Source organism: Chenopodium album, chromosome 24 (genome assembly GCF_948465745.1).
Source record: "Chenopodium album chromosome 24, dcCheAlbu1.1, whole genome shotgun sequence".
NCBI lineage: Eukaryota > Viridiplantae > Streptophyta > Magnoliopsida > Caryophyllales > Amaranthaceae > Chenopodium > Chenopodium album.
Window position 1 is genome coordinate 22,057,020 of NC_137857.1, and position 21,669 is coordinate 22,078,688.

The window sequence follows — 21,669 nt, forward strand, 5'->3', positions numbered from 1 at the left end:
TGAAAGAACTCTCTCAAGGAGGAGAGTAGCAAACAAGACCTTGGATTATAGTTCCTCAAGCGAAGAAGAGATTGAACAAGAGAAAGTCATGGGAGAACAACCAAGAGTTGCCTTGAAAGAATTGGGAGTACCCGGTGCATATAGGTTCGAGAGCGGCATAGCTCCACCTACTACACCAGCAAACGACTTTGAAATTCGGCCGGCAATGATCACCCTAATAGAGAGGAGACAATATAGCGGGGCAAAGAACGAGAGCCCATTGAACCATCTTAAGGAGTTTGAAAAATATTGTAACACGATCAAGGTTAATGGAGTGTCTCAAGAATTCATCCGCCTTAAGTTGTTCCCTTTCTCTCTCTTAGGAAGGTCTTTGGAATGGCTAGACAAAGAGGTGAAGCCCAATTCATTGAGAACTTGGGATGATGTTACTAAAGCTTTCTTGTCCCGTTTCTATCCTCAAAAGAAAACGGCGGAGGCAAGAGCTTTAATTCAAGGATTCAAGCAAAAGCCAAATGAGAGTCTTTATGAGGCATGGGAGAGATTCAAGGAGTACCAAAGAGGGTGTCCTCACCACGGAATTCCAACATATCAATTGATCCAAATCTTCTACGGTGGTTTGATTCCTCAAGGCAAGGCATGCCTTGATGGAGGGGCCGGTGGTCCAATCATGAACAAAACCGAAGAAGAAGTTGTGGACATAATAGAGGATGTGGTGACTTACTATAGAGATTGGCAAGATGGGGAAAGAGATTCTTCAAGTAAGCAATCTTCGTTGTATTCGGTGGACCATCTTAATGCCATCAACAATCTTTCCTCTCAAATGACAAACTTGGGAAAGGAGATGACGGCGATCAAGGCCAAGTTGGAGAGTGTTTCTTCCTCTTCCCAAGCTCCAAATCTTCCCTCCCAAATTAAGGGGAGAGGTACTTCTTCTAACTATCAAACTCCTTCTACTTCACATAATATGCCTATGGGATGTTTGTTTTGTGATGTATGTGGATCATATGACCATGATTCTAGCAATTGCAACAATGAATGTGTTGATGAATTTGACAACAATGAGTGTGAACATGTTAATTTTGTGTCAAACAACAATGTTCAAAGGTTTGATAATCAAAGAGGCCAATGGAATAGGAATTACCAAAACCAATGCAATTTTGACAACTATAGTCATAATGGTGGTTATAGGAACCAAGGGAATCAAGGTTCTCGTGGTAACCATAACCAAGGTTATAGTGGCCAAAATCAAAGCCAAAATTATGGCAATCAAAACCAAAATTATGGTAATCAAAACCAAGGTTATGTAAATCATAACCAAGGTAATGGTAACCATAATCATGGTGGTGGTAACCATAATCAAGGTTATGGTTCAAATCAAAATAGGGGTAATTGAAACAATCAAGGAAGGGGAAATTTTCAAAACAACGCTCAAAGAGGTCCCCCACCCGGTTTTGTTCCAAAGACTCAAGGTGAAAATTCCTATTCACAACCTTCTTCTCCTAGGACTACTTTGGAGGAATTGATTGATAATCAAACCAAGATCATTAACACCTATGTGGCGGTTAGTGATAAGAAATTCAATGAGATGATGACCCACAATAAGATGCTTGAGACTCAAATTACCCAATTAGCAAGCACTATTAAGGATTTTGCTAGTCCTTCATCTTTGCCTTCCCAAGGTGTTGAACCAAAGAAACCCGTGTACTCTATTGCCACAAGTGGGGGAAATGATTTTGATAAGGGAGTTTCTTGTTCAAAAGAGGAAGGAGATGAGAGTGGTGTTATGGAGAATGAAGTGGAGAGGGTTGAGTCCAAGGAAATTTATTGTGAGGTTGATAAAAAAGAAGAATGTGTTGTTGAAAAGATGAGTGAGGTAGAGAGATTTCCCGATCTACCATATCCCCAAAAATATTTGAGATTCAAAATGGATGAGCAATTTGGGAAGTTCCTTGAAGTTCTTAAGGATGTTCATGATTCCACACCCTCTACCGAGCCAATTCCCGACATGCCTAAGTACTCCAAGTTCCTTAAGGAGATACTAGAGGAGAAGGAAGATTTTGATGAGGGTAGTTCGGTGGAAGGAGGGAAGTGTTTTAGTGCTCTTATCCATGGTGAGCTTCCGGAGAAGATGGAAGATCCGGGGAATTTTTCAATCCCTTGTCAAATTAAGAAAATGGTTTTTGAGAATGCTTTGTGTGCTCTAGGGGCTAGTGTGAGTATTATGCCCTTTTCGGTTTTCAAAAGGCTTGATCTAGGTGAGCTTCAACCATCTAATATAACACTTTAATTGGCCGATTGCTCTATTAAGCTTCCTAAGGGAAGAATTGATGATGTTCCTTTAAAGATTGGAGAGTTTGTCTTTCCCGTGGATTTTGTTGTTTTGGAGATTGAGGAGGATGAACATATTCCAATCATTTTAGGGAGGCCTTTCTTAGCCACCTCGGGAGCTTTAATAGATGTGAAGGGAGGTCAAATCACTTTGAGATGTGGAAAATTGGAAGAGAGTTTTAAGTTGAAGCCAATGCATGAGTCCTTATCTTGTGTGCAAGATATAGCATGTGCTAGTCTTTCTCGTTCCATTGATGATATGTGCATGATTGATTCTTCTACTAACGATGTTTTTGAGATTGTTGATGATGTTTGTGCAAGTCTTAATGATGTTAGTGAAGAAGAATTTGTAATTCAAAAGCCAAGGGATGAAAAAGGAATTGAGATTCGAAATTGGTTCAAGCTTAATTCTCAAGATGAAGAGAAAGCTTCTATGATTAAAGATGTTGAAGTCAAGCCGAAGAAAAAGGCCCGTGACTCGAAGAAAGCAAGAAAAAGAAAGAAGTTGAGAAAGGAAAAGGAAGAATTTGAAAAGAATTTTGTGAAGGTTTCATTAAGAAACGATGAGAAGTTGCTCAAAATTGAAGAAGATTTTGCTCTATCAACTACCTTGAAGAAGGTGGTGTTCTTTGATCCTCCATGATTTGGAGGAAGGGTCGAGCTTAGGACCCTAAGCAAGCGCTTCCCGGGAGGCAACCCGGAGTTTCTAACCTTTCTCTTTGATTTTTGAATTTTCTCATTTTTGTTTCTTTTATTACTTTGTCTTTTCTTTTACTTTTCTACTTGATTGGATTTTTAGGATGACCTTTTGCGGGATTGGAATTCTACAAGTATGCATGATGAATGGAAGGTGTTCGTGGCACAAATCATATTTTATTCGATTCTAATCGAAATTTGAGGTAAAAGGGTAAGAATTTTAGAGGGGTAAGATAGGAAATTCATGTTTTGAAAGTTGGAGGAAATTGATACTTAGTGAATTTTTGTGGTGAGCACATGAATTTTCAACTTTGAGGGCTTTGAAAATGATTTTAGCTACTGCCTATGTTGTTCCTCATCACCATCATGATTCATGTGCGCACCAAAATAGGCAGTAAGTATCAAATTTTTTAGAAAAAGGAAGGAAGGGGCACGCACAGGGATGTGCGGCCGCACACGAGGCATGTGCGGGCGCACAGCCTGCGTGTGCGGGCGCACACCATTCCTATGTGGCCGCACATGGGCTGGACGGCTATATCTTCCTCACGCACTTCCTCTTCCAAAACCCTCCTTGTGCGCACCTTCTACTCCCTCTTTCATCATCAAAAATCACTCAAATCCTCACCAAAATCACTCCAATTTCAATTAAAATCACTCACAAAGTTTTCTACACTACAAATTCCTCACAAATTGACCCAAATTTCACTCACTCTCTCTCCTACTGTTGGTGACCGAATTTGGGGCCTTCTTTGTGGATTCAAATTGCTTGCTCAAAATTGGTTAATCTTGCTTCTTTTATGGTATAATCACTAATCCTTGCTTTAATTTTGCCATTTATATCATAAATTTGCATAGATTGAAAATTTGTATGAGCATGAATAGTGTAGTATTGATTTTGTGATTTTTGATGCTTGATCTTGATATTGGTTGTGATTTGGTGATGTTTGTTGATTGATTTTGCATAACATTGTGTTGTTTTTTGATTTTGTAGTGATTCTCATCATTTTTGGTTGAAATCTTGTGAGTTGAATTTTTGGAGTATTGGTAGTATATGGTGATTTTGGTATTGGTCTTGTGGTTGTTCTTGGATTGTTGAAAAGGAGTTTTTCTTGGATTATTGGTGTTGTGGATTGGTTTGATTGAAAAGAAGTGTGAATTTGGAGTTTGGCAATTTTGGTAGTAAGTGGTGAATTTGGGTGTGGTATTCTTGGTTCATTGATTTTGCTCCTTGATTGGATATTGGTGATCTTTCTAAGCCTCTCAAAATGTCTAAATACCTCAAGAAGTTCACCAAGAAGCGGAAAACCGATGTTAGCATCGATGAACCTCCTCGCCCAAGTACCTCCTCTAGGCCTAGTACATCTTCTAGGCCTAGTACTTCCAACCCTTCCTCCACTCAAACACGACCCCCAACCTCTCTTCCCAAAAAGAAAAACTTCACCGACAAACAAAAGACCTTCTACCAAAACTTGAAGGATGAAAGAATCCTAAAACAAACCCGCCACTACTTCCAACCCGATAGGCTGAAGTTGGGTATTGATAATGATGTGCGGTCGTTGCTTCTAAATCTCAGATTGGGTTCTTTCATCACCGATGCCTACCGCACCTATAAGGAGCCTACTTTGGAGTTCTTGGCTACCTTAGAGCTTGTACCCGTAGGAGGGGTATATAGGGTGCGTTTCCAATTGTTCAACCACATCTTCGACCAATCATTGGAAGAGTTCAACGCCGCTCTGGATTTTGATCCCCATGGGGATATTGTCAACGTTGAACACTACATCTTCCCGGAGTATGATCAACACTCATGGTGGGAAGACATCTCAGGTGGTAATGAGTTTATCACCAACCGGGCTAAGATCTTAGAGGTGTACCAACCTTGCCTTAGGGTTGTACACCGTCTTTTGGGCTATGTTTTGTTCCCCAAACAAGAAATGGGGAAGTTGAGTAAGTTGGAGCTCAAGGTCCTTTGGTTGTCTACCCGCCCAGAGTATGTGGGCCGGTTGAACTTGGGCTATATCTTTGCCCAATATTTCTTAGATCTTCGCAAGAGGAGTACGGGAGAGATCCCATGTGGGGGCATGGTAACTAGGCTATTGACTCGCCTTCGCCTCGATGATTATCTCCCATTTTGTAAGGAGATCGGGGATGCAACTTCTATCTACCTCGATATGCAACAATTGGGTCAAATCCAATTCATCTCCAAGGGCTTTAGCGAAGGGAGATATGAGTGGCTTAGGGGCAACAAGCATTGGTGCTACTTGCCTAACCCCAGCTTGACTTCTTTGGCTCGGATTGCCAACAATGTGTGGCATGTTCCCAAGTCCTTCTGGCATCCCAACTTTGACTCCGAGGAGGATGAGGAAGAAGATGATGAAGAAGAAGAACAACAACATCAACAACAACAACAACATTATTCTCCACAACAACAAGCCCCTCAAGAGCAAGAGCAAGAGCAAGGGCAACATGCTTTCGCCAATGCGGATTTGAGGGCTCTTAGTGAGCAAATGAGTGGATTAAAAATCCACGTGGATGACATGTATGATCAAGACTTTGGGGCCATCTATGAGCAACTAAGAGGTCTTTAAGAGATGCAGCAAGGTATGTTTACACAACAACAACAAATTTATGAGGCGGAGGTTAACCGTGGGAACATTACTCCCCCGGTTAACTATCCATACTTTCCGCCCCAACAAGGTCCTCTACCTTCGTATGGGCATCCTTATTGGTCGGGGCCTTCTAACCCCGACACCGAGCGTCACTACTATCCGGACGAGCACGGTAACTATGATTACAAGGCTCCGGGTGGTAGTGACTATATGGGTGATCCTAACTACCCCCATGTCCATCCCAACCACCCCTTTGAACTCACTTTGCCCAATAACTTCACCCCTCTTGCTCCTTGGCAACAAGATCTTTTCAAGGGGCATTATGGGTGGCCCGAGGGGTACACCGGAGGATGGGAGCCCTACCCTCATCCCTTCGATGACCCCGAGCGCAACAGAGACCCCGATGGGGCCGGGCCGAGTGGGAGTGGTGGTGGTAATGGTAGTAGTTATTAGTTCCCTTTAGCTTCTCATGCTTTTTACCTCCATCCCTTATATTTTTGATGCATGTTTTGTTTTGATTGGGATGTTAAGATGTATTTTTATCTAGCTTGGGGGAACTAATAACTTGCTCGGTGACCAATTTTGTTGTTGTGTACATATCTTAGTTGTTTGCATGTTTATTTTCATTCCTCTTGTTTGTTTTCCTCATTTTCTTGATCTTTAGGCTACTTCCCTTGTAGCTAGCTTGTTTGCCCGATTTACTTGGATGCTTGTTGTTTGTGGCGATGTTTTGCTTGGCATGTTGTTGTTGATGATCCCTTATATCCAAATCCCTTAATCCAAAACCCTTTAATCCAAATCCCTTAAATCCAAATCTTGTAGTTTAGAGTAGTTCTTTAGTTAGTTTAGACTTTATTGTTTACTTAGCTTTATTTCTTTTATTCTTTCTATTCTTTGGTTAGTTTAGCTTTTCTTTCCTTTAGTTGTATATACTTCTTGCTTAGTTTAGTTTCCTTTTATTTGTTGTTTTCTTTTATTTGTTTTGAAGTTACTAACCATTTTCTTTGTTCATAGTTTCTTTTATTTCTTTTTCTCACTTGGTTCCTTGAAGAGCTTATGGATATGGCATGCTACGAGGTGGTTTCTAATCGCTTCATTTATTTTTGCTAAGCTTGGAATCCCGGTGAGACCTTTCTTATTTTCTCTTTATTTTCCTTGGTTGCATAGAATAGGATTAGTTTAGGAGAAGTTGAATGGTTCGAGGATGGATGCTTGTTAACACGTAATGTGTTTGGGATCGGTGACTTTGTTGTCTATCGATCATTTGTTTGTCGATTGGGAATTTTATGTGTTTCACTTGCTTTCTAGTCCTTTGCATGCTATTTCTCCTATGTTTTCCTTTTCTATGTCTCCGTTTCTTTTCTTTTACTTTCTTTTATTTTACTTTTTCTCTTACTTTCCTTTATTTTTCTTTTTATTTTTAATGTGATTTTGAGGCATTGTTTTTCATTTCTTTTCTTATGGAATGAACCTTGTACATTGAACTTGTCTTTTGCATGATTTTCTTCCTAGGTTGTAAAGGTATGCACGGTTTGAGACTATGTTCGGTTGACTCTAGGATAGTGTATGCTAGGGTAGTTGGTTTGAACTAGGGGGATCATGAAGCCGGATTCTACTTGTTTGTGGTACGTTGGTAGTTGCTTCCTATAGTTGATTTGACACCACTAATGAGTTTTTGCCACAACCTTGTGAGGTTACTTGTTTTACTAGCCTTTAACATTCCTTGTATGAGCGGCGTGGATCCTTGACTATGCAAACCTAATCTAATAAAGCTTGATGTATGATTCTCAAACACGAGACCGAACTATCTAGGAAGGACAAAGGCACATTTTCGGGGTGGTATTTTTCATTTTTGTTATATGTTGTTATTTTCTTTATTTTTGGGTTTACATTTGCCTTCTTGCAACCATTTGAGCCTTATCCCTTCTTTTCAAGCCACATCTTTAGTTATTTGACCTTTTGATTCATTTTCTATACTTTCTTGGTTTTTGTGAAGCATTATGATCATTTGAGATGAAGTTTGTGGTGGTTAAGTTGGAATTTTGGTTTTTATGTAAGCAAGTTTGTGATTTCGTCTTCTTTGTGAATAATGGCAAATATATATGGAAAAGCCGTCCTACTTCTCAAAAGGCATGGACTAATAATTTGCATTTAGGAAAAGCCGTCCGAATTAAGCAAAAGGCAAGGACTTTGCAAATTCAATATAAAAACACAAAAAATTGAAAAAGTGAAAAATTCAAAAATATTTTGATGTATTCTTTTCTCCTACTAAGCATTGAGGACAATGCTTCATTTTAGCTTGGGGGAGAAGCGTGTACGCTTTTTGTATATATTTTTTTGAGTATAGCTTCAAGTAAGCTTGGGGGTGTTGTTTTTGTTTGGTAATTTCTTGATTGTGGTGTTAAGGATTGATCACCCTTTTGCTTCACTTTTTAGGAAAATCACCAAATTTTTAAATTTTAGCCTACCTTCACCCTTTATGCCTTACGTTACAACCTTGGGGAAAGACCTTTCGACCTAGATAGTTGAGTCACTATTCGGGGGAGGGCATCATGGGTCATTGCCTAAGGAAAGGGGATGCATAGTCAAGATTATCGAGTAGCCTTAAAATAATTCTTTTCCGGTTCCTTCGAGGAATCATTGGGACACTCACTAAGGGGAGAATTGAGACTAGTGGGAAGAACGCGGTAAGATTGTTTGGGATGAAAGTGAATTGTGATAACTAGTTCCTATGCCTAGCATACCCTATGTTTCAATCAACCTTGGATATCTTGAAACGTGCATACCTTAACTACTTGAGAAAGATTGTCATTCATTTGCATTATAGTCTTTATGTTGATTCATTTCGCAAAGGTTTGTTTTTATTTCATTTTCCTTCCTTTTTATGGTTTGCCTCATTGATGTTTGGTGGAGAGTTATGGGTCAAACTCTTAGGATACCCTTACGAGACCTCACTCGTCCTCATAGGCGACTTTGGGGTTTAAAGGGCTTGTTGTAGCTCCTAAGTGTTTACCTCCTTGAGTTGTTCGTACATCTTGAAACGAGCCTTGTATCGAGCCAGGTCCACCTCAGACATCTCCACCTCTCCTTTCTGGGCCGAGTCAAGCATAGCGTACGCCTCCGCTGCAAAAAGAAAAGAAGCAAAGTGTTAGAATATTTTTCTAAAAACTCTATGTGCGTACAAAAAGTTTATATATCTAAGTGTCCACCTTGGGGCATGTTCTGGTACAGGCCATACGCAAACATGAAGGTAGTGTCCCTTAGCCAATTGGCAAGAGGAATGATGAGTGACATTTATGGCACTCATTTTATGCTTTTTGTAGTTAGTTTCTCTATTTCATGCTTTTTCTAGTTTACTTGTTATTTTTCTCTTTTACTTGCTTTTTATCATTTGTTTGAAGGTGGTAATTGATTGTCCAAGAATTCCCGAGCTTCCTCTCTATGAGCTTTCATTGTTTTCATGCCTAAAGAAGGTGCAAGAAGCTTCAAGTCAAGGGTGGATCCAAGAGACGAGTTTCAAGGCTTTGTATATGCCTTCTTCATGGCTTATACTTTTCAAGAAATTCAAGAAAGTTTCTGCCTACTTTTTCCTCCATCATCATCATCTAGGACGTGTGCACCGCTTGAGCTAGGACGAAGAGAAGAAGGGGGAAAACCCAGGGTTGTGCGGGCGCACTAGAGTAGTGTGCGGCCGCACATCTGTCGTGTGCGACCGCACACCAGGTGCGTGCGGGCGCACCTGTCCGGGTGTGTTCCCATGCGCACCATTCTCTCTCCTCCGAGCGCCCGCACCTACGAGGGTCTATTTTTGGGCGTCAATGCCGACCTCCTCTTTGTATATATAGTTATTTCTACCTATTTTTAGAAAGAAGTTTTTAGATTGAATTTGATAGTTAGTTTTGGGAGAATTTTAGAGAGAGAAACTCAAGAACTTTAGAGAGAGAAACTCATGATTTTTGGTGATTGCTCAAGGATTCCTAATTGTATTTGATCTTTAGATCAAAGTTTTGTAAGGATTTTCTTCTTGATTTCAATACAAGTTTGATTTTGGTTGATTTCACTTGTTTTCCATGTTATTGATGATTGATTTGGTTATTGATTGAATTTTGATTGATTTTGATTGATTGTTGGTTTAATCTTTGATTTCAATTATGTTGATGATGAAATTGATGATTGTTGTAGTTTTGATCTTAATTCCTATGGCTAGTGAGTAGTTTCCTAGCTAGGGAAATGGTGAAGCATGTTTGAATAATGGATTAGTGTAATTTGGGGATAATTGATGGAGTTGATGATATGATTAAATTTGGTTGATAATTCATGTGCATGTGTGTGATTAATTGAGGTTTGGCCATCTTTGATTATTGCACTAGATTGCATTGTGAGCTTGCTATGATACGGACCATTGATTAGTAACTTGCAATTTCACGATTGAGGTGCTTTGAGACGTTCCCTAGGTAGTGTTTAGCGTAGTTGACGCTAGTTAGACCTCTAGGTGAACCATCTTAGTATGCTCTTTTGGATACATGATGATCTTCCTTCATATCACTTGACTTAGTCGGTTTGACCTCCCAAATTACCATTTTCCATTACAATTACATGTGGATCCATTGCCCTAGTGTCTTTAGATTGATTTCATATAAGTTCTTGCATCATTTAGCTCTAGCTCTATTTTCTACCATAAACCCCTACTTGACTTCGAAATAGCTTGACTTAGACATTGTGCATTCGACCTCCATTCTTTTGGGCTCGACCTTGACTTACCACTACACTAAATAGGGGTTTGTTAAGTTACAAATTTTGTTTGATTGGGTGGGGTGGTAGCCCAACGACCTACCGTTCTCCTTCCCATCAAGGAACCCAATGGCTAGGGACACGTTCGGTTTTGTTACCCCGCTTCACTCGGTTGACCTTGAAATATTCCAGCTGGTGCTCGTGGCTTGGATGGATGGGCGGCTTATTAGGTTTATGGTCCCCGCGTCCAAGCTGAATTGGTTCTGGACGGCACTTGTTAATGCGGAGGTTGAACTCCGCATCTTGAGTTTTGATGCGGTAAAATCGGTGCTTCCAGTCCCTCCATTTGCTGACACCATCGACCACAACCATGTAATCCCCGGTCGCGCTCAAGACGAGCCAACCATCCGTATCCTTCTCCAGCCGAGTGAGTGAGTGCATCTCACAGAAGACCGCAAAGTCTAGCGTGAAACCCTTGCAGATGCATGTCACCAAATACCCAAAAATATTTAACCAACTGTTTGGCGTCAGTTGGAAAAGGCCAATGTCATATTCGTCCAGAACTGTCCGAACGAATGGATGAAGAGGGAAGTGAAGGCCTACATCCAAGGCGGCCCTGTAAACGCAAAACGCCCATTTGCGTGGCTTCTCCTCATCCCAGGTAGCCACAGCAATGGCTTTCCTGGGTACTTGTATTTCGAATCCCTCCCCCAAATGGAGGGACTCCTTGTACTTCTCAAAATCCTTTTTCAAGAACTTCAGGGCCGTCTCTCCAACCGTACAGGCGTACGGGTCCCTGAAGTTGTCAATGTTGGCGACGTTTTCTTCGGCCGCCGCCTCACCTTCGGCCGTCTCACCCACGGCCTCTTTCTCAACTTCTTCTTCTTCCATTTGGTGAGAAGGGGCACTCCCAAACTCTGAAGACAGCACCCTGTCCAGGTCTGCTGCCTCGGCCGAGCTTCGGCCTCTTGAGCTATGTACGCCCATGGAAGAAGGAACGCCCTCCTCAACTAATGGACGCTTGCCTTTGTCCTTGGCAGCGTCCGCCTGATTTCCCGAACGAGGGGCGTTGCAAATAGGCAGGTCGGACGGTTCCCTGATTGAGATTCCCGTCAAAGGTCTGTCCGCCCCGCCCAGTTGAAGCAGAGGTCGAGAGGAAGAAGGGACGGACGAACCAGCAGCGTCCGCCCCAAGATCGGTAGGATGGTCTGTGCAGGCTACCAGTTCGGTCCCATCCATGACTGAACTGGCGAATTGAGGGAACCTAAGTTCCGGAGCAAGAGTGGACGAGGCGCCTTCAGCTTGTAGGCGTTCCTCGAAGGAAGAAGTGACCTCCACGGCCAAGTGATGAGAGCCAGTGGAGGCGGTCGTTGTTTGGGTTGTGGAGGTAGTCTCCACCTCCATTGTACTTGGGTTACTAGGGTCATAGGGGACCCTAGGGTGAACCAGACTGCCGTCTGGGTTCCTGGCCGCATGACGCTCATGCGTACGCATTGTTCTTGACATTGCCTGTTGGGACAGAGAGGAATAAGTGGGGGTGAGTATGTACGCATCAGACATAGACTTACTCCAAGGAGGAGACAACTCTTCTCCGTCCACTCTAGACTCCTCAGTCCCAGGCGAACGGCCGGCCTCATGAGGAGAGTCGGACGAAGCCGAGTATGGATCCAGAATTGAAGTAAAGAAAAAAGAAAAACACAAGTAAAAGTAAAAGAGACAGGTGTAGACGGCCTACCTTTGTACGTTTTGAAAACTTTGAAGGTGGTGGTGAAGTTCTTGAAGATTGACCGGAAAACTCAAAAAATGCCCGGAAAACTCAAACTCACGGCGGCGCTCTTGAAGATTAAAGAAAAAATTAATTTCTCTCACTATAATGGTCTGACTTCTCTCTAGAATTCACAATTGGGTAAAGTGTGAAAATGAGAATTCACTTCCCATATTTATAGAATGAACTCATGGGGGCAAAATGGTAAAACCATCTTTCCCGCCTAAACATTCAAACGGTAATTTCTTGAGAAACTACTCGAAGAAAGGGACAGAACGACGTTAGGGTTCTGTTAACTTGTGAAAAAAACAAAAATCAGACGGACAATTGACGGCACATCAAAGTGAGTAGAAATGAGTTAAGTCACAAATTCAAGAGTTTTACACCTTCAACACTTAGTCTCCAAAACTTGAAAATATCTAAGAGGAAAATGCGTCCGCCCAGTTCTCAGACGTTTACTCCAAAGGGAAAAGTTCAGACGTACGCAGCATGATGAAAGAACCAGAGAGTACGCCTGAAATCATGGAAGCCCAATCCATCTCAAAAATATGTGGACGCTCTGGGTAGTTAGGAGATAAGCTTCTCCCAGAGTATCAGAACGTCCAGCCCCACTGTTGTGGCCGCTCTGGGTAGTTAGGAGATAAGCTACTCCCGGAGTATCAGAGCGTCCAGCCCCACTGTTGTGGCCGCTCTGGGTAGTTAGGAGATAAAATCCTCCCAGAGTATGAGGACGTCCAGTCCAAAATATGTGGACGTCCCGATGAGTTAGGAGATAAACTCCTCCCAGAGTAAGAAGACGTCCAGTCCAAAGTATGTGGATGTCCAAATGAACCCAGGGGTTAAGCCTCTCTCAGAGTACGAGAACGTCCAGTACAAAGTATGGACGTCCAAATGAGCAAGAAGACAAGCTCACGCCAGACTACAAGGACGTCCAGAACAAAATATATGGACGTCCAGGTAGCAAAAAGAGCTTTTGAGTACAAAGTATATGGACGTCTAGGGCGGATGGGAGGTAAACCCAACCCAGAGTACCAGGACGTCCAGAATGCAAGATTAGAGGAGGCGGCCAGTAAGTGTACGAGCCACCCCCTCTGAGGGGAAAATGTTTAGGGTAAAAATACCCCAGGTACGTGGCCCAATCTCATAGTGACACGTGGCCCAATAAGAAGGCGACACGTGGCCATATGAGAGTGTGATACGTGTCCCCCTGACAGGGTGACACGTGTCAGTTATCTTTAAATACCCAAATGCAACATCAGAAAGAGAAAAAAGGCCCTAATTACATCAGGCCCAAATCCCAAGAAACCCTTGAAAGCCGTAAAACGGCGCCCCCCATGACACGTGGCGACTTCTGATTGCGCAGCCAATCACGTCACGAAATTCTAGGGTATAAACCCTAAAAGGGCACATGTTCCCACCCCTATAAATACCCCAATCATTTATGATGGGAGGGGTGGATTATGACATAACTTAAATATAGAGCACAAAAAGCTCCAACTTCTCTCTACTTTCTCTCTCTAGCTTTTCCGGTTTCCGATCACTAACTTGATCGTCGGAGGCGAATATTCCGATCACCGGAATATTCGTTATTTTGCAGGTGTCCGAGTCTCATTGTCAGAAGAGCGTGACCAGTATCCGAGGAGATCACAAAAAACCCCGAAACAACTTCCTCTTGTGCCGTTGAATCTCGAGCTTGAAAAAGAGGTAAGGGCAAATCGAAGAGAAAAGAGGGCGAAAGCTAGTGGTGCCACATAAAGTGAGCCACAAGTGGTAGTTGAGTCCAATCATTCTATTTCTAGTGAGTCTAGTGGAGACACCATTCCATTAGAGTCACCAAGGACAAATTCTCCAACTTCTCCACCTCTTCACCAATTTGAGATGGCTCTTCCAAATAATACTTTGAGAGAGTTTGGTGTTCCTCCACCGTATCAAGAAGCAAGTGGGATTGCTACTCCCACTACTGAAGCAAATAATTTCGAGATAAGGCCCGCCCTTATCACCTTGATTGAGGGTCATCAATTCTCTGGGGCAAAGCATGAGGACCCCATTGCGCATCTAAAGCAATTCACACGGTATTGTAGCACCACGAAGGCAAATGGGGTGACTCCGCAGTACATTCTTCTAAGCATGTTTAAATTTTCTCTTTCGGGGAGTGCAAGTGATTGGCTCGATAGGTTGACTCCGAATTCATTGACAACTTGGAATGAGGTAACTTCAGCATTCCTTGGGAGGTTCATTCCTCTTGGGAAAACGACGGAGTTGAGGTCCAAGATTTCAAACTTCCAAGAAGAGCCCGATGAGTCTCTCTACAATGCTTGGGAGAGATTCAAAAGCTATCAACAACAATGCCCCCACCATGGGATGGAAGATTGGCTTTTGCTTCATGGATTCTATAGGGGTCTATTGAGATCGGACAACATACTCTTAGATGGAGCATCGGGTGGGCCACTCATGAACAAGCCACCCGCGGAGGCATTAAAGATCATATAGGATGTAGTCCAAAACTACACCGATTGGAGCCCCGATGAGAGAAGCACCTCTAAGAGAGGGGGAAAGTATGAGGTAAATGCTATTAACATGCTTAGTTCAAAATTGGATGCCTTGTCTTCTAAATTTGATCAAATGCAATCTTCTCCCCCTCCTATCTCCCCCCTCCCTAACTCACATGCATCTAATTCTTCGAATGATAATGTGTCTATGCAATTGATGTCTTGTGATGTATGTGGTGGTGAAGACCATACGTCTTCCGATTGTTATTTGTTGAATGAGCAATGTTCCCCCTCCCCTTTCATGGAACAAGTAAATGCAATCAACAATGGTCAAACCAATCCTAGGTATGACCCTTATTCCAACACCTACAATGAGGGATGGAAAAATCACCCAAACTTTGGTTGAAAAGGGTGCCAAACCCAAGGAAATGGTCAAGGTCAATATAGTGGCCAAAGGAATGTTCAAAATAATCAAGGAAAGTTTAGGAACCAAGGTAATGGTAACTATGTGTCAAACAACCAACTTAATCAAAAAAATGACAATAGGTATCACCAAAGAGGTCAATATTCGTCTAATCATAACCCACCCGGTTTTAATGGAGGAAATAGACCTACCCTTGCTCCTATCCCTCAACCTCCTCTCCAACTTCAAGCTCCCCCTCCTAAGTCAAGTCTAGAAACAACAATGGAAAAATTTGTTAATGCTCAAACCAAGAAAACCAATGACTTAGAGGAGTCTATCAAGCAAGTGCAAGTCCACAATAAGATACTAGAAACTCAATTAACTCAATTAGTTAATGCACTTAAAAGTAACAATTCTAGCACCTCTTCTCCTAATCAAGAAGAACATTGTAAGGAAATTATGACTAGATGTGGGACTAGCATAGATGAAACTCACCCATGAGCTTGCAAAAAGAGAGTGAGAATGAGGAGGTTAGAGAAGAAAAACAATGTGAGGAGTCTAAATCAAGTAAGGATAAGATGGTTGTCATGAGTGAGTCCACCACGGTGAGCTTAACCGAAAATTGTAGTGCAATTATCAAAAACCACTCTCCCACTAAACTAAAAGATCCCGGAAGTTTCTCTATTCCTTGCTCTATCAAGAACGTTTCCTTTGAAAATGCCCTATGTGGTCTAGGAGCTAGTGTGAGTTTGATGCCTTTTTCGGTTTATGAGAAGTTTGGTATAGGTGGTTTGGTACCCACTAATGTCACTCTTCAACTTGCCGATGGATCCACCAAATTCCCTAAGGGTAAGGTTGAGGATGTCCCTCTCAAGGTAGGTAATTTCACCATTCCGGTTGATTTTATTGTGTTAGGAATGACGGAAGATGTCCTCACCCCTATTATCCTAGGTCGGCCTTTCTTAGCAACGGGTGGTGCAATCATTGATGTTAGGGAAGGAAAACTCACATTAAATGTGGGTGATGATGAATTTTGTCTTACTATTGACCCCAAGAGAGGATGTCCTTCCCCCATGAAAGATTGCATGACCTTAGAGGCTATTAGTGATAATGATTTGCATATGTTGAGAATGCTTTGTGCTACTAATCCTCTTTTCAATGTCCATGAGTCAAAGCAAGGTTTGGATAAGTTTGATGAGGTGATTGCCATGCTTGCTTGCCTCAAGACTATGCTTGAAGATGGTGAGTCCGATGCTCACAAGGATGAAGAGGGTGACATAAAGCTTCCAAGAAGAAGAGAAAGGGAAAATCAAAGAGAAAAAGGAAGAAGAAGGATTCAAAGAAAAATGATGAAAATGAATTTGTTGTAGGTGTTAGTCAAGAAAACAATTTGGTTTTGCCCAAGATGGCAAGTTGTAACAATGAAAACAATGGTGACAATTTGGTTTCGAACTTTATCCCACCTTGAGGATACTTTTCGAATTTGCGTCAAGCTAGTGACGTTAAAAAAGCGCTCCCGGGAGGCATCCCGAGTATTTTTGCTTTTACTCAAAAAAAAAAAAAAAAATTAAAAATTGAAGTTTTGAAAAAAACAGGCAGAATCGATGCCAAGAAGTAGGAGCGGGCGCTCTTAACACCCTGCACGCCCGCTCCTATTATCGAAACAGAGGCAGTAAGGACCTCTAACAGCAGGAGCGGGCGCTACACAAACCCTGCACGCCCGCTCCTCCCCTGCCGTGTAAAAAAAAGGGATTTTCCCTTATCTCTTTTTACCCTCTTTCATCTCCCACCTCTCGTTTACCCATATTCATCTTCTCTCTCCTCTTTACCCACCTCTTTCTCACTCTAAAAAACCCCATTCTCTCTACCTTCTCTCATCAAAATCATCATCAATCCTTCATTTTTTTCACTCAAAATTCACAAATCCTTACTCTCCTTCCAATTCTCTCTCTAAAAATCACAAAATTTCACAAAATTGGTCAAAAATTCGAAAACCCACAAAATCTCCATTGAAGAACAAGAGCAAAAAGGTGAAAGCTTGAAGAAGGAGTAGCAAATTTGGGTAGTCTTAGAGGATTTTAGAGTATTTTCATACTCTATTTGGTATAATCCTCTTCTCTACTCAACTTTCTTTTTCAAATTTTCTTAATTCTTGTTTATTTCATACAAATTGTGTAGTGATTGCATGATTGGTTGGAATTGAACAATTATTGTTGTTTATGGAGAATTGTTAGAGAAAATTGTGAATGATTTTAAGAGTAGTTGAAATTGTGATTGAAAATTGCATAAACATTGTGATTTTGTGAATGTGATTTGTGTGAAATTAGTGAAGTGAATTGTTGTTGGGAATTTGTGTGTTGGAATATATTGTTGGTTGTGTTTTGGAACAGGTACATTTGGATTTTTAAAGGGGGTTTGAAGTTAAGGGTGTGTGTGGAGTTGTTTGTTGTTGAGTGATTTTCCTAAATACCCTTTTCCAAACTAAAAATGAAGAAGTTCATTGGAGGGATTAAGAAAAGAAAAACAAGTGAACCTCAAACATCCTCATCCGCTTAACAACAAGAAAAACCTAACCCACCACCAACTTTAAAAATTGATAAAAGATTTAAAAAGGCATTTGATCACCTTTCCAAGCGAAAAATTATCCCAACCCGATTCTACCATCAACAATCAATGCGACTTCTAGGAGTCGATGATGGAATTAGAAGAGTAGCCGAAAACTTCGGTTGGCTAAACTTCTTGAACCTTGGGGAAGAAACCTTTTCTTCCCTAACTCTCGAATTCCTTTCATTGGTTTCTATGAAGCGTATTAGCCTTGAGGATGAGCCATTGGAATGTGAGATAAAATTTAGAATGTTCAATGTCGAAAGAACCTTAACTTTGACGAGATCGAACGAAATTTTTGAATGGCCCACCCTCAACCAAGTCTTTGACCCCAATGGTACTTACTTCTCAAGCTATGAGGAGCAAGTGTGGTGGAATACCATTGCGGGGTATCCCAATTTCACAACCCGGTCTAGCCATGCTAGCCACATTATCCACCCCGTCCTTTGAATTTTTATGCGAATCATGAGCTATGCTTGTTTTTCTAAACAAGACTTAGGGAAGCTAACTAAAGAGGAGATCAAATGCCTCTTTCTAGCTTCAAGATTCGAAGGAAATGTGGAAGGGTATGTGAACATGGGATACTTGTTCATCAAAAGATGTATCGAAATAAGGGAAAGTGGATAGATGAGTGGAGAGATTAGATGCGGGGGAATAATTTCAATTATTGCGAGGAAGTTAAGGTTTGGGTCTTTTCTAGACCAAATGACCCCGGTCCAAGGATCTAACCTACTTGATCTTAAGGCACTTAGTGATATGAAGTTCCTTAGTGAAATTCCGGGCCGAAATCTTCGCTATAGTTGGAAGGTCAATGGGGCGCATTATTGCACTCTCCTAAATCCGGCAGTTAATAACTCGGTGGGGGACACATGGCAAGTGCCAAGTGATCAACTCCCACGAGGTATGGCCGGTGGTGGCGAGAATGTACCTATACCCCGTCGTATGAGTACATCCTCCATTCCCCGATCTAGGGTAGATGGTTCCTCTTCCTCCTCTTCTCTCTTTGATGTGGAAAATGCATTCAACCAATTAAATCTAACTAATCAAAGACTTCTTGAACAAAATGAGTACCAAAGTTTTGTAGCGGAGAGAAGCTAATAACATCAAGTTGAGAGGGGAGACTTTCTCGCTTACCTCAGCTTTCCCAACCGTCCCGTTCAAGAAGGGCCGATCGCGGGTTGGAACGGTGGCCAACCCACCTACCCCTTTAGGCAAGGCCCGCATAGTTCAATTGGGGAGCTTCGCTCCTTTCCCCTTATGACTACACACAACCCGAGGGATGTGATTATAGAGGCGACCCTATCTATTACTATGTCCTCGAGGTTAGTGGTGATAGTTCATCTTCGGAGGTGCTCGATCCCCCCCCAAGGGGGCATTACGGTTTCCACCCGGCTATGATGGTGGTTGGGGTGAGCAAGGTGTGCCGGACTTTGGCCATTACCGCACTTGCCCCAACTATGATCTACCTCCTTATGTAGACGCCCCGGTCACTTCTAGTGATGTAGATATTAACTACAATTATCATTATTCTCCGGGACGCCGACATAATTAGATGGTCTAGACATTCTAGTTACCGTTTCATTCCCCCTTTCACTTCTTGGGACACCGAGGACGGTGCCAATCCCAAGCTTGGGGGAGGTTACTTCATTGCCTATTTTGTTTCATTGAAACGGTGACTAAATGTCTAGCTTGGGGGAGTATTTAGGCCTTGCATAGAGTTGGGATTTGATATTGCTAGTTTTGTGCTTAATTTGATTATGCTCCGTTTGTCTTGGTTGGTTTGTTAATGGTTGAATGTTTGCATTTTGATGAGCTTGGTTTGGTTTATGTGCTTCTCCTTTAATGATGATATTTTTTGATGAGCCTCCTCTCCTTCCCTAAAATCCAAAACCCAAAAATCCAAAGCCCTTAATCCAAATTCTTTAGTTAGTTTCTCCTCTCCTCCTCTTCTCCTCCCCTCTCCTAATCTTCTTTAGCTAGTTCCTCTTCCCTTAATCCAAATTCTTTAGCTAGTACCTCTCTCCCCCTCTTATTTCAAAAAAAAAAAAAAAAAAAAAAAAAAAAAAAAAAAAAAAAGTTGTTTCCTTTAATTAGTTTAGACTTTGTATATATTGTCTTTGCTTGTAGTCATTTGGTTTGATGATTCGATTAGTGTCTTTGATGGTAAAACGATTTCAAGTGAGCTTGTGATATAATTGTCTTAGTTTTGCAAATGACGGTTTATTTATGAATTGTGGAGTGATTGTTTAACTCTTATGTGTATGATCCACTCATAATAGTCCTTGTTTGCTTTGCTACTAATCACTACTCTTTTACCACCTTGTATATAAGAGACACTACTACATCAAGATCATTGGTAACTCCTTCCCTTCTATTCTTGTTTATATTTTCCTCTTAGTCCCTTTAAACCTTTAATAAAAAAAAAACATTTTTGCTTTTAGAATAGTCCTCAATGATGATATTGGATTGCATGTGACGGATATTTGCTTTCTTTTGGTAATAAAATTTCGAGCATGGTTTAGATGCCCTTGGTTGAACATAGAATTGGCTAGTTGTTTAGGCTAGTGTGAGAATAACCTTGCCGAATGTACGAGACTAAAATTCTAGGATTGTGGTAAGAAGGTGTCGCCCATATCAAAGGAATTTGAACCCTGAAAGGTAGTAATTGATCCCACATTGTTCCAAAAAGTGAGGTTGTAATATTTTTTCAAGCCTACTACATTTTGAATGAGTGGCAAGGATCCTCTTTGATTTAGTACCTAGATCGAGAACTTGAGTCTTAACTCCCAAGATCGCGGCCTAAACTACTCTTAGTGATTATGAAGGTTGTTATGTATTGTTCATTCGCACAAAGTTAAGGCATGTCATTCTTGTTTCCTTAGTTCAATCTTTAAGTTATTATAAATAATAGTTCGTGATGTAAATACCAAGTTTGAAAAAGAAAAAACAAAAAAAAAAAGGGAAAAGAAAAGAAAAAAAAATAGAGAAAGAAAGAAAGAAAGAAAAGAAGTGATGAATATCGAATCTTACCATAAAGCCGCGCGCAAGACAATTAGTTGCGCTGCCCATAGCAGCGCAACCAAATCTAACTAAAACTACCTCTCCAGAGCTACGGAGTACTACTTCCTTTTGTAAGGAAAAAGAATCCTAGTAAAAGTCAACTAAGAAAAGTAATCCTAGCCTAACTTAAACTAGTGGTAAAACTGCCAATTAATATCAAGTACAGTAATCTACAAAGTCGCATAATCCTCCCAGCAAGGCAGCAACACGTGCAATTAGTAATATGTGCACCATGGTGCACCTAGAAATAGGTGCACCACGTCTATACATTTGAACATTTTGAAAAAAAAAATTGAACACTTTACAAAAAATAAACATATCCATAACCCTTAAAAGCCAAATTCAAGGGGTGAAGGTAGCTTTTTTTTTTTTGCTTTTTCTTATGAACTGTAAAATACCGGTTATGCCCTCAATTCATGCCTATTTTTTTTTTTGCTCGAAATCCTTAAGAATAGTGATTTGGCGTCCCTACCCTTACCTTTTCTTTTTTGTTTTTGTTTTCTTTTTTTTTACTTTTGATTTTGTTTTTCCTTTTTTTTACTAATGCAATGGGTGCTTTACTACTTTTCCTTATTTTCTGGCTTACTGTTCCACCATTCATATGAGGCGGTGGTACTTTCTCTTTCCATTCATCTCTCCTCTCTCATACTCATACCTCCATTTTACATTTCTCTAGGCAAAGCTCACATCTCAAAAATGGAGGTGTGAGAGAGGATGGGATGTGATCAAGTGGAAAGTAGAGGATGGTGGCTCACCAATTTCATTCTTCTTCGCACTTCACATGTTAGACTGCTCTTAGTGTTATCTTTCCTTCGTTCGCGAGATTGCCATCAATCTATCAAAAATGGTTAGAAGATCGCTCAAAAACCTCCTTTCTAAATCCCTCTCATTCGCTGGAAATTGGCGGCAGCAGCACTAGCAGCTCCGCCGTCTCAATATCCACGAATATTAGGTATATCGCTTTGTTCGTCAATCTTTTCTAATTTT

General features: G+C 41.3%; 2 non-coding genes across 2 annotated transcripts; both read right to left on the minus strand.

The window, feature by feature from the left end:
* Positions 1–473: 473 nt before the first annotated feature.
* On the minus strand, positions 474–579 carry LOC145612788 (small nucleolar RNA R71). Its single transcript, XR_014106711.1, has one exon. It is a non-coding gene; the product is annotated as a small nucleolar RNA R71 (small nucleolar RNA).
* Positions 580–14,382: 13,803 nt separating this feature from the next.
* LOC145612849 (small nucleolar RNA R71) lies at positions 14,383–14,489 on the minus strand. The gene has a single exon (XR_014106763.1). It is a non-coding gene; the product is annotated as a small nucleolar RNA R71 (small nucleolar RNA).
* Between the last annotated feature and the right edge of the window lie 7,180 nt (positions 14,490–21,669).